The 13,457-nt window shown below is 31.6% G+C and overlaps 1 protein-coding gene across 5 annotated transcripts in view; it reads left to right on the top strand.

Annotated features, from left to right (window-relative positions):
* FSTL5 (follistatin like 5) overlaps window positions 1–13,457 on the top strand; it is a 933,164-nt gene that overhangs the window by 481,366 nt on the left and 438,341 nt on the right. The gene's annotated exons all lie outside the window — the stretch shown is intronic.

Below are 13,457 nucleotides of genomic sequence, written 5' to 3'. Positions count from 1 at the left end.
AAAAATATCTAATTACACTTTCATAGTTAATCTCAGAAGCATGAAAAATATAATAATTTTGGCTAAAAATCATATCCTGTATTTTTGTTTTGTCAGAACCTTTGACCTAAGGAATCTTTGCTCTGATTTAAGGAATCTAACTTTCTATTTTGTAGTGATCGTAACAAGTTGTCTTTTTATTTTCTGGAAACAGCTATAAGAATTACCACCCTTCCTTACACTTGTTTTCATTCCAAAAATTGATTTTGCTATTTTATTTGTATTAAAAATTATGTATGTTGCTAATATGAAGAGTATCAGTTTTGCATTTTCCTTATATTTTGTTACATTTAATATAATAGCTTTTAATGCACTAGTAGTTAATAAAATAAATGTACTAAAGTGTATATATATTATTCTATTTTCACTCACATTTGTAGGACATTTTATTTACAAAAATTACATATAATTAGATATGTTGTAATCTTCATGTATCCTTCTCAAAAAGGTTAATTTCTACATAATGACTTATAATAACACTTTAGGATAATTTTTCACCTCTACACATTTTAATATCCTTTCTAAAATATCTGGTCCAAGTTTGAATCAGTCATTGTTCATCACATAAAATTATTAAATTCTTCTGACACTTAGCCTGCTTTTAATGCTAGAGAGCTCATTCAGTTCTGCCCCTTTACAGAGAAATCAATGATCTGATATTAATATACTCATAATATTAGTAGCTACAAATATTAAGTTTATAATTTGAAATGCCCTTAAAAACAACAACAACAACAACAACAAGTAGAATGTAGTTGTCTTGTGGAAATTATGTTTAATTTGTCCTTAACAATATACAGGAAAAAAAATAAGATTGTTTATCCAAACCTATGTGATCAATTTCGTATAAAATTCAAAACATTCCTGATGCTCCTCCCCCAATGGAAATGAGCTTATGATGTTAAATGTGGCCTGAGTTATGCCTTTCTTTGCCAGAGAGTTTCACTTATGTTTCTAGGGATAGATCAATAGATAGATTTTTTTTTAAATCCACTATTGTCTTTTGTCCTATTTGATAAAATATGCATCTCTAAACTTTAAATAATTTATTCTGTGAGGGCTGTGTGCCTAAATAAGCAGATACATCACATATATTGATTTAGTTTTCCCTCCATGTATATTCTATTTAATCTTAATAAGATAACTCACATTAGGAATGCAAATTAGCAGAGAATATTTCTTTAAAGTTTGCATATGTCAGCTTTTGAGTAAAATAAAAATCACTATTTGATGTCTTTAGGGCTCAGGTTTTTAGTTTATTCTCACTAGGCTTTTAAAAATGTTCCTTTTAATCTAATGTGAGCATGTGATTATATTCATAAAATATGTAAAGCTATTTAATATTATCACTTATCAAACTATTAAAATAGTTATCATAGAAAATTTTAGTCTCTATATTATAATCTATAGCAACACTACCTGCATAAAAATGTGCTTTCATATGAGAAAAGAAATTGTTTTAATAATCTTTCATGATATTCCAAACCATGGAATTTTAAAATTTGCAAGTTCACATTAGGAATATTTTTATAATGATGCCTTAGAGGCTGTATAAAGAATTAGAATTGCAATATTTGCCATCAAACTGGTGACCAGAAAGTCAGGGCATTAACTTAAGGGGCTGTCAGAGAACCACAGACAGGCAAAGGTCCGAAGATGCTGATGATTAAAGCTCTTTACCAAGAATGAAATCTGGAAAATAAAACATTTTAAGTTTGAAGGGCCAAGACAAAGATTAGTTCTGTTAGTGGTATATATATATATAGGTCATGTTGTTAGAACTGGGTGCAGCTAAGATAATAATGCTAAGAATGAAGAGCCAAATCTTCAGATTGGGAGTGGTATGAAGGAAGACAAATAACAACCAAAAAAAAAAAACAAAACAAAAAAAAAAACCAAAACCGTCAAATACTAATAACCAAGAAACAAAGGAAAATCAAAACCAAACCAAAACAAAACAAAAGCAAACAAATAGAAAACAACTCCAACAAAACAACCAGACGGGAACTGGGAAGTTGCATCAAACTCTAAACAGTAGACAAATTTTATGAATGATATTTCTATGAGAATATGCTTTTTTTGATCTGTCCAAGTGGCTATGCTATCTTAGCTCTTTGTACATTTTAAAGTCATAAGAGCCTATTATGTTTTGTATATAACATGGAGGAGATACAAAATCACTGATTCATGCATAAGGCATCAGATGGGCTTTTTAAAAGTGATCTAGTTTAAATTCCACTCATCTATGTCTCAGTATTCTGCTAGTTGATCCTGAACTTGGATTAGGAAGACCTGAAGTCAAACTGTACCACAGAATAGCTGGGCAAGTCATTTAATCTCTGTATATCTCAGTTCCCAACTACAAAATTAGGATAATTAAAATACCTACCTTTCGGGATTGCTGTGAGGATTGAATGAGATGTTTGTTAAGTGCTTAGCATAGTGTCTGACACTTAGCAAGTGTTATAAAAATACTTAGTCACTTCCCTACCCCATCCCCTTATTTTATGGGTTAAGACTAAACCCAGAAAATAAATAACTTGTTTAAGATCTGAAAGCTAGAAAGTGGCAGGGCCAAAAATTTAATCCATTTCTTTTGACTTCAATTCCTATGTTCTTTCCATGAAAATCACACATTAAATGAAGAGCTAGAGAATTGCTTTAGTAGCTTTCATGATTTCTTCAATATTTATCTTCCTCCTAGAGTTAGATTCCAGCTATGAGAGTTTAATATATGTTAATTGACCTTCAAGAAAACATTAAAGAACTTGAAAAATGTCCCTTTATATTCAGGTAGGCAAAATATCTTTCATAAGAGCAACAATTGGTGAAATGCCTAATATTTTACAAGGAAAAATTATTATGAATAGAGAAAGATTGGGGATTCAGAAATCTAGGCTACAAAGCATAGGATATTTGTTATTTTGTTTTGTTTTGGTTTTTTTGCTTCCCCCCCTTTTTTTTATTTAATAGCCTTTTATTTACAGGTTATATGTATGGGTAAATTTACAGCATTAACAATTAAAGCACAGGATATTTGTGATGAATTGAGTAAAACTGAATTTTTAACAAATGGGCATAAATGCAACCAGATAGATACAACTGAGACTTGGGATTATATTCATAAAAATAATATGAAAAGGAATTATATTACTTTAAAGGAACATATCTGTTAAAAAGGGATCATGGAACAGCACTGTAGAACAGGCATATCATGCAGAGAGTACTAAGATGAGAATCACTATGAGCCGAGTTAAATCCCTGCCTTTGACAATTATTAGCAGTGTGATCTTGAACAAATCACTTTGGTAACCACTTTTAGCTTCAATTTTTTCTTCCATAAAATGGCAGTAATAATAACATCTATTTTTTGCATTGAGATAATATGTGTGGTATGTATGTATAAAGAAAGCCCTTTGTAAATCTTAAGCACACTACTTGCATACAGACACATATATATGTACATATGTATATACATATGTACATTTTTTATGATACAGTTATAATATATTCATATAAAATTTGAACTCAACTTCTGACACAATGAACTTGATATGTCATTGGGCCAATTAGGTGGAAAAAATCAGCTAAATACTTGAAAATATAGTTTGGAATTTAGGAGAGAGTTTTGAATTGGAGGTGTATATTTAGATGCATTCACAATAATATTATAATTGTATTGTATGGAAATGGATGAGAACTGAGGGTAACATAAAAGAAGGTAAGAACAGGACAAAAAGCAATGTCTTGGTGATCATCTATGATAAAAAAAAAAGGCAAAAAAGGAGAAGCCAATGAAAGATTAGCTATGAAAGAAGGAAAATAATGAAGATAACGTGGATAGTAAAGTTCAGAGGAACAACAAAGTTTAAGAGTGTAAGATGTTCCAGAGACACCAACAATGACGAGAAATAAAAATAGGCCTCTGCAACTGACAAATACAAAACATAAAAAGGGTAATATGAAGGCAAAAAAACAGGAGAAACTGAAGATCTTAGGAGGAATGGTCATGTATGAGATGAGTTCATGTGACTAACTACTGAGATAATTAAGTGAGCTTTTAAAATACCATTCAGAATAAAAAATATAAAACAGAAAAGAAATTGGCCCCCAGTTTTGTGTAAAATTTTCAGTGTAATAGAATTACCTAAATGAACATCACAGGCACAAGAAAGAGAATTCATCTAAGAGTGTAGAGAAACTTGAGATAAAATTCTGCTTCCAATACTTATTATGTGGATAAATGGAAAAGTTCCTTATCTTTTCTGTTAAGGTTCTGTTAAGTTATGTTAAAATTCAGTTTTCTCAATGCAAAATGGAGATCATTGTTGTATATATAGGGTTATCATGGTGATCAATTGAGTCTACATATGTAAAGTGTTTTGAGAACCTTAAAACACTATAGAAAAATATTTTATTTCTGTTTTCTGTATTAGCAAAACCAGTTCTCAAACTAGAATGTATTGAAAACATCATGGTTAACTGAAAATTGAAACTAGATAAGAGAGAAGATATTAACAAATTATCCACAATAAAGTGCAAGTTCAGTGGTCCAGAAGAGTTGCATCCCTGGATACTGAAAGTAGTCATAGGATATATCATTAAAATCCTTCCTGAAATATTAAGGAATGCTGTGGAACAGGAGAGAGACTAGAAAACTGGAAAATATAAAGACACAGAACCTCTTTAAAAAAGAACTTACAATATACCTTGAAGGTGATCATAAAGATAAGAGTAATGTGATGCCATAGAAAGAGTAATTTTACATATGTAGTTAAATGATCTGGGTTAAAATACATGCCTTGTCACTTTCTGTATGAGTAACTTAAGGCAAGTTATTTAACTTTTCTGTATCAGTTTCCTCATCTGTAATAAAAGGTTGGATTAATTGGAATTAAGAACCCTACTTATACCATATTATTGACCCCTCTAGATGAAGTGAAATTAAAAAAATATTGGGAGTAATTCAGATGTCAATTAAGTCAATAAAGATTTATTAAGAGACTACTAGGTTCTAGATATTGTGCTAAGCACTGAGGATACAAAGAAAGGTAAAAGGCAATTTATGCTTGTTGTGATACAGGAGCGACCTGCCAGTGGCTGCTGGAAGTCTAACTCAGACCTGTAGAATGGATCTCTTCATATTAGAGGATGATGATGATACAAAGAGACTGAGAGGCAATTGTGTTCTCTGACCTCTGTCCTCTTCCCTCTTGTTGCCAATTTATTTCATTCCCAATCCACAAGGATTGTCTGTGTTAGTAAAGCCTGCTTTGCAACTGCTTCAGATGTTATGATTCACAGCTATGGAGGCTCTAGGAGAATTGACCTGTACCTTCACTTATCCATGGTCCTTAACATGTGCTCTCAATGAGAAGCTCAAAGTTTAATGGGAAAGACACCATACAAAAACATTGTAAAAGGTATTTAAAATTATCTACAGGGGGAGATCATTCGAATTAAAGGGGATGGAGATGTTAAGAAAAGAAAAACATTGGCAATAACATAATCAACACTCAATCATTCAATCAAGCAAACATTTATTAAATGGCTACTATACATCAAGAGCTTTGCTAGATGCCAGGATTCAACTGTATGAGTAAAACCATCCTTGTTTTGAAGGTTCTTACATTGCAATGGAAAGAAAATATGTAAATATTTACTTCCATACAAAATGAATACAGCATGATTTTAATAATGAAGATACTGGCAATTCTGGAAGTATTAAGGAAAGCTGTTTTAGAAGACAATGCTTAAACTGAGTATTAAAGGAAACTAGAGATTCCAAGAGAAAAGAATTAGAAGTCTTTTTCAGGCATAAGAATGACCAATTCAAATAATTATGTCTGTAACCTAGAGCATCACCTATAAGTCTACGAAAAATATTTACAATGTTGTTTGGAAGAACTAAAAATTGTATGGATAAGGAAAGTCATCCTGTGGTATAGAACACTAAAGCTGGTCTTTGAATTAGGACACATTAAGTTGGAAATTATAGATTTGCATATTTGGATATAGAAAAAAAATGATCACCTGGTCAGGGTGATGTTCTGCCCTGTAAAAATAGCTAGAAGCCTTAGAAGGGAATTTTATAATTAAGTTTCCAGAAAATGCTATTCCCTACAATGTGACAACTTCAAATATTAAAATTGGGTTTTTTTAAATCATAAGTAGAATTTTAATTATACTGACTTTTCTTTGAAGTGCTTCAGTTGCATATCAAAATCTGACATCAATATTCAGTGATGCCCTGTGAGGCAAAGTGAAAGTATTCAAAGTAAAATAGTATGTTTTTTTTTAATTACCACCAGTGACTGAAAATACTGTTGCTGATCTTTCATCAAGTTTGATATTGCTCTTATTGATTTTCATTTTAATTTCCAATCACGTAAATAGAAAACATGATGAAGGACCCAGACCACCCAATTATTGCTCTTAACATTTTCTTTTCTTGTGGATTTGTGTTAATAAAAAGTCTCTCTCCATGAATAGTTGAGAAGTTGGGAATTTTCAATGACAAATACTCATAACCATGTATGTGGGCATTGTTCATTTATTCATAATAGTCAAGATTAAAATTTAGGCCAAAGTCATTGTTCATTTATATGACTATATGTTATAAAATATTACCATTTGAAAAACTGAAATTGAAAATTACCTAAAAGGCCATGAAGAGACACACAGTAGACAATAATACTCTGTAATACATTACAGAAATGATAAATTATGAAGTTGTATATAGAATGTCATTTAAGAAACATATGAGTATAAAACATGGAATGGTCAGGCACTCCACTGAAATACTTTAATATTAAAAGAAAGTTAGGTATGCCTCTAGCACTTTGGATAGACCTTCTGTGGCAAATTTATGAAGAATATGGAAAAGAGTATGATAAAATGAGCATGGATGAATAGGGTGTAAAAAGCAAGTGAATTCATAATAGTGAGCTCAAAATCATTTACATATTTGACTTTTTGAATAAGATTGAAGCTATAAGCAGATTCCTATTTGTATGTAGTTTGGAAAATATTCATCTTTCTTTCATTATTGGAAGCTTAAAATATAAACTGTTATATGACTTTGAATAAGTCAATATTTCTTAGGCTCAGTTTCATCATCAATAAAAATGAGGTTGATAATATCTGTAGAATCTTGCTTTTAAGAATATTGCGAGGTTCAAATAAAATATATGCAAAGAACTTTGGAAATCTTAAAATGCCATATAAGTGTTAGCTTATATTCTGTTGAGTTAGTTGAATATACTGTATTAGTAAAAATAAATAAATAAAAGTGAGCAATCATATATTCAAAATTCAGAATGACAGGTGTATTTTTGATTATGGCTGGTGAGGAAATATATTTTGTTAGACTTAATATTTGTTGGGGATGGGAGGTCCAGGGAATCTGTTTTGTTTTATTCATTTGTGAGAAGGGAAATAGAGGAAGAAAGAATAAACACATTTTGTTTCATAAAGAAAAAAAAAGCAATAAATTCAGAAAAATGTAAATGCCTATATATATATATATATATATATATATATATATATATGCCAAAAGAAAGGAAAGGAAAGGAAAGAAAACGGGCCCAAGGAAAAAGGCATTCTTTTGTTTTTTCCATGATAATTACAATTTTTAGATGGTTTGGGGAATTCAGAAGTCCAGGACAGATCAACCTGGCTTAATGTTTACCTAGTCAAAGCAAGTCCAGCTGGAGCAGATTTTAGGTCATTCCTTATAGGTTTCATGAATATAATTGTACACCTAGGAAACTGTATCTGGGGGAAAGTCAATGACAATGATCTTAGCAGCTGCCAGAGTGAGAAAAAGAAGCATTTGGGTACTACCCATGTTGCTAGAACTATTTTCTCAGTATTGATATTCTGTTATATTAAGTCTTTTGGGGAAAAGGATATAGGTGAAATCTAGTCTTATGAATTTGGCTTATTTGCATTGTAAGGATATTGTAAAAATAAAATATGCATCTGTGCATCTCAGATACAAAATGACTCATATTGTATTATTTACTTGGACTTGATAATGGTTATTATTTTAAATATTGTGGAAACTCTTCTTTGAGAGAAAACCCCTCATTTACTTGAAGTAATTTTCAAATATATCTCTCAGTTGAAATGTGTTTTATTTCAACCAAAAAAAAAACAGTATAATGAGTGAAAAAAAACTTAGCATATAATGTTAATACAGGCAAATCTCTCCAGTACCTTTGCCAAGAAATTCCCATGAGGAGTATCATTCATGGAGTCATGAAGAATCACAATTCTTCTGAATTGAAGATTCAAATGAACAAGAATGGTGATAACAATGATGATATTAAAAGTAATTATTGGATTCATAATTCTATCTCCCTTCCACTTTTTATATTACTAACATGGAGGATCAAAGTTATTAAAGTGTACCATTCAGGGCTAAAGTTTTCATTTAAAATTATGGAAGCTTAATTCCAATAAGTCCCATCTAGTCAACTAATGGACAAATCTCAACATTGTAAAAACATTCAAATATCTCCTGGATGACATTGATTTTAATAGTTCACATAAGCAACATATTAAGTATTGATTGTTCTACTACATGACCAACACTGTGCTCAAGAAGAACCATGGCAATAATATATGTAAAATTTTCAAAGGACACTCATTCTTCCATCTGTCTTCTCCAAAGGACTTCTATTGCATGCCAATATCATCTTAACCTGAACATACATAATCAGAGTAAGGAATTTAGAAAATGATAAAACAAAATACTATTTCCCTTTTTCTTGGATGAAGGTAAGAATCTGAATTTTGATGAAGGTGTACCTTTTTTGGTGGGATAGATTAGGAAGTATTTTGGAAATGAGATTTCATCAATTTTGTGAATTCGAAGTATGGAAGTTTCATATGTTAGTGCAATTATAGACAAAGACTTTTTCTTTATCTTAGAGTGTAGTTTGGGAGTACTGAGACATTAAATGACTTTCATATGAATTCCCAACTTTTATATATCAAAGGAGCTGAACCAGGGGTGTGCTGGGAAATGTTTAACAAATACTTGGTTGTGAGGTAGCTAAATGGCATAGTGGACAGAGTACTTGGTCTGGAGTTAGAAACATTTGTTTCCAAATCTGGAGAGATACATTGACTATCTATATGAGTTTGGGCAATTCATATAACTTCAATTTACCCTAGTTTCCGTAATTGTAGAACAAAGATACAATACTTATGTAATTATTGAAGGGTCAGTATGAGGGTAAAGTAAGACAATATTGGTGAAGATCTTAATATAGCACTAGGCACATAATAGACAGTATATAAATGTTGGTTGTTATTCTTATTAACCAGCTCAGTACCCAAAATATATATACATAATATACTTATTTAATTTGTATTATTGGGATTTTCTCTATCATTTTCTTAAGTATAGGTAATCAACAAAACAATAAATAAAGCCGTTCTTCATTTGCCAATTCCCCAGGTATAAATGCTCACACTGATTATTTTCCAATTGATTCTCAGGAATCTGAAACTTGGCATAACACTGTGCCTAATTGTTTCTATACACTTTGTGATGCTGACTCTAAAACCAAAAATAAAATTAAAAAAAAAAAACTCATCATCTTTCTATATTGCTATTTAATTTATGCTACAGTTCAGTCAATATAAATTTTAAAAGTAGATAAAGGATTTAAAGAAACTACAGATTTTCATAGAACATCTCACAAGCCCTGTCACATTTCACTTTATGTTCTTACATCATGAGAGGCTCATAATTTCCTCTTATTTCCATAGAAGAAGAAAAGTACATGGAGGCCCCATAAGATTGCTACAGAGATAACCTCTGCAATAAAGGAACTTTCCTTAACCCTAAGCATTATCTTTCAGAGAAATAAAAGATGGAGATTCAATGAAATAGGAGATGTTCATTTATTTGTGATGAAAAGAGCAGAGATGCACAAAAAAAAATGATCTTCAAATACAGAATTTAAGAGAGGCATAAAAAGATAAAAAAGGAACAAAACAATTATGTTTGTTTGAAGGGTAAAATATTTACATCCCTCATAAGTTATGGTATATGAATTGGAATGGAATATTATTGCTCTATAAGAAATGATCAGCAGGATGATTTCAGAAAGGCCTGAAAAGACTTATATGAACTGATAGTAAGTAGAACCAAGAGAACATTATGCACAGCAACAAGAAAATTATATGAAAATCAATTCTGATGGACATGGCTCTTTTCAACAACAAGATGATTAAGGCCAATTCCAATAGACTTGTGACGGATAGAGCCATCTACACCTGGAGAGAGGACTGAGGACTGAGTGTAGATCACAGCATAGTACATTCACTTTGTTGGTGCTGTTGCTTGTTTTTTGTTTGCTTTCTCATTTTATTTTCCTTTTTGATTTTATTTTTCCTGTGCACCATGATAATTGTGGAAATATGTACAGAAGAATTGCACATATTTAACATGCATTGGATTACTTGCCATTTAAGGGAGAAGGTTGAGAGAAAGGAAGGAGAAAAAGTTCAAGCTCCTTTGTCCTTTAGAATATCATATTACAGGCCCTTTGATCTCTGTAAAGTGGATTCTGAGTAATGTTGATTGTGGCTTCTTGATATTTACATTGTTTCTTTTTGGCTGATTGCAGCATTTTCTCCTTGATCTAATAATTCTGAATGTTGTTACAATATTCATTGAAGTTTTTACAATGGGGTCTCTTTCAGGAAGTGATTGGTGGATTCTTTAAATGGCTACTTTACCCTCTGGTTCTATAACATTAGGGCAGGTTTCCTAGATTATTTCTTGAAAGAGGTTGTCTAGGCTATTTTTTTCATCATGGTTTTCAGGTAGTTCAGTAATTCTTAGATTGTTTCTCTTGGATCTATTATGCAGATCAGTTGCTTTTCCAATGAGGTATTTTAATTTTTTTTACCATTTTTTTCTTTTTTTGTTTGTTTGTTTTGTTTGACTGATATTGATATGTCATTGAGTCATTCACTTCCATTTGTTCAATTCTAATTTTTAGTGAATTGTTTTCTTCTTTTAGTTTTTTTTTTTAAAACCTCCTTTTGCATTTGGCTAGTTGAATTTTTAAATGAATTGTTTTGTTCATTGGAATTTTTTTTCCATTTTACCAAATCTATTTTTGGAGAGTTGTTCTCTATTTCTATTTCACCAATTCTGTTTTTCAAAGAGTGGTTTTCTTTTTCCATTTCACCAAATCTAATTTTTAAGGAGTGATTTTCTTCAGATATTTTCTGTGTTTCCTTTTTCAAAGTTCTCACTTCCTTTCTTCAGTTTTCTTTAACTCTCTTTTAAGATCCTTTTTGAATTCTTCCAAGAGAGCCTTGTCAGTGGAGACCAAATTATATTACTCTTCGAGGCTTCAACTGAAGATATTTTGCCTTTGCCTTTAGTGTCCTCAGTGTTTGAAGTCTTTTCTTCTGTCTTCATAAAAGCTATGTATGGTTAGAGCTCTTTTTGATTTTTTTCTCATTTTAAATGTTTGAAATCTGCTCTTAGGGAAAAGAGGATATTGTTCCAAGCTTCCTCTAAGTAAGAGAGGATTCACACTGTCATGGGGGTGTATCAGGCTTCCTTTCTGTGCTGGGTGGATGTGGCTAAGTTCCACATTATTCTGGCATTCAGGGGCTCATTATTTGCCTTTTGTAATTGCCTTGGAGGTGTTATACCTAACCTGCTAATTCATTGGTTTCTGAATCATTACAGAATAGCCAATGCTGCTGTATTTTGGCTAAAAGCCTCCTGGTAGATTACCACAGCTGTGGAGGCCTCTCCACCCTGGGATGCCCTGGGTTTCCCTGTGCTGTGCTGGTGCACTGGGCTGCCTCCTCTTCCCCCTACTTCTGCTGAAAATTTGTTACATTCCAAATATCTATGGGTTTTGTCACTCCAAAACCAGTTCAGAGGCTTGATATGGTATTGATCTGGGGGAAGCCCAGAAAGAGTTCAGCCAAAAACTTGTCTTCTCTCCACTATCTTAGCTCCTTCCCCACCCCATTGTCTCTTAAGAAAAGAGATTATTAAATTAACCAATTGAATTTCAATCTTATACAGAAGGTCAGAATTTCTATAGTATATAATAATGATAATTGCTAACGCATTGTGTAAATTAGGAAAATAGTTTATGAGGAAAGAAAAAAATAAATAATTACATTTTTCTCATGGCTATTTTTAGATCAGATAGCTGAGGATATGGTTATAAATTAAATTACATTAAAAGTGGTATATGTAGTAGAGAAGAAACAATTGCTTTAGTGGATAGGAGGCCAATCTTTGAATTAGGAACAAACTAAAATTCTTTCACAAATTTTAGAAAATGTATTATATGTCCCTTATTAGGTAATTTAGTCTTTTTTGCTTCTGTATCTATGCATGAATACATTTGTGTACATATGTACACAATATACATTCATACACATACACACACACACACACATATATGAAAATGAGTCCAAAAGGTTATAGTTGCAAATCCCATCTGTTTAATCTACAATCTTTCATGAAAATTGATTATACAATAAAGAAAGGGGTCACAATGGTCTCTCAGTCCATCTATATCAATAGCTATATGTAGCAGCATTGTCAGTAATCATATTGATGGTGCCAGTCCCTGACACAAATAGTTAATGATCATTCCCAAATTCTCTAACATGTTGCCAATTATATGTTACCTTTCCTCAATATATCTTTGGGCAATAGAGAGAGGATTAGAAAAGGGCTAATTCATCAAAAAATGATAGTGTAGTTTATAAAGAATAGATTCAATATGGTGGAATATAAAGAATGGTGCATTTGGAGGTAGAGAACCTTCTTTCTTTCCTCCCTCTTTGCTTCCCTCCCTCCCTCCCTCCCTTCCCTTTTCCTCCTTCCCTCTCCCCTTTTTTCTCCCTCTCTCTCCCTATTTTTCTTTTCCCTTTTCCTACCCTACCTCTAAATTTGTGAATTTTTGATGTTATTTCTGTCTTAAGCCAGGGAGAATACAGTCCAAAGCATTATCTCTAAATGGTCTTGTCTTCATTAATAGTAAGACTATTTTGGTGCTAGTCTACAGCAGGATTTCTTAAACTATTTCCACTCATGACTTCTTTTCATGCAAGAAATTTTTATATGATCTCAGGTACATATAGTATACAAATCAAGCACTTACTGATAATAAATCATAATTTCACAGCACCAATAATCAATTATGAGACCCCATTGAACTACATTTTAAGAAGTGGGAGTCTAGAGTATGTTTTCAGTGCTGAAATATTATATAGCTCTTATTTCATGAACTTTTATGTATACTCAATGTCATGGTCCTACAGGTATTAACTTTTGAACTGTAATAAATAATTATAAAGTACTTAGAAATCATTGATTTTACATAGTTTCAGTTCATTGCCTCATAGCAGCC

The sequence above is a fragment of the Sarcophilus harrisii genome, chromosome 6 (assembly GCF_902635505.1).
Source record: "Sarcophilus harrisii chromosome 6, mSarHar1.11, whole genome shotgun sequence".
In the NCBI taxonomy this organism is placed as follows: Eukaryota; Metazoa; Chordata; class Mammalia; order Dasyuromorphia; family Dasyuridae; genus Sarcophilus; species Sarcophilus harrisii.
Note: the sequence above shows the minus strand (reverse complement) of the source record. Positions and strands in the feature narration are given on the sequence as shown.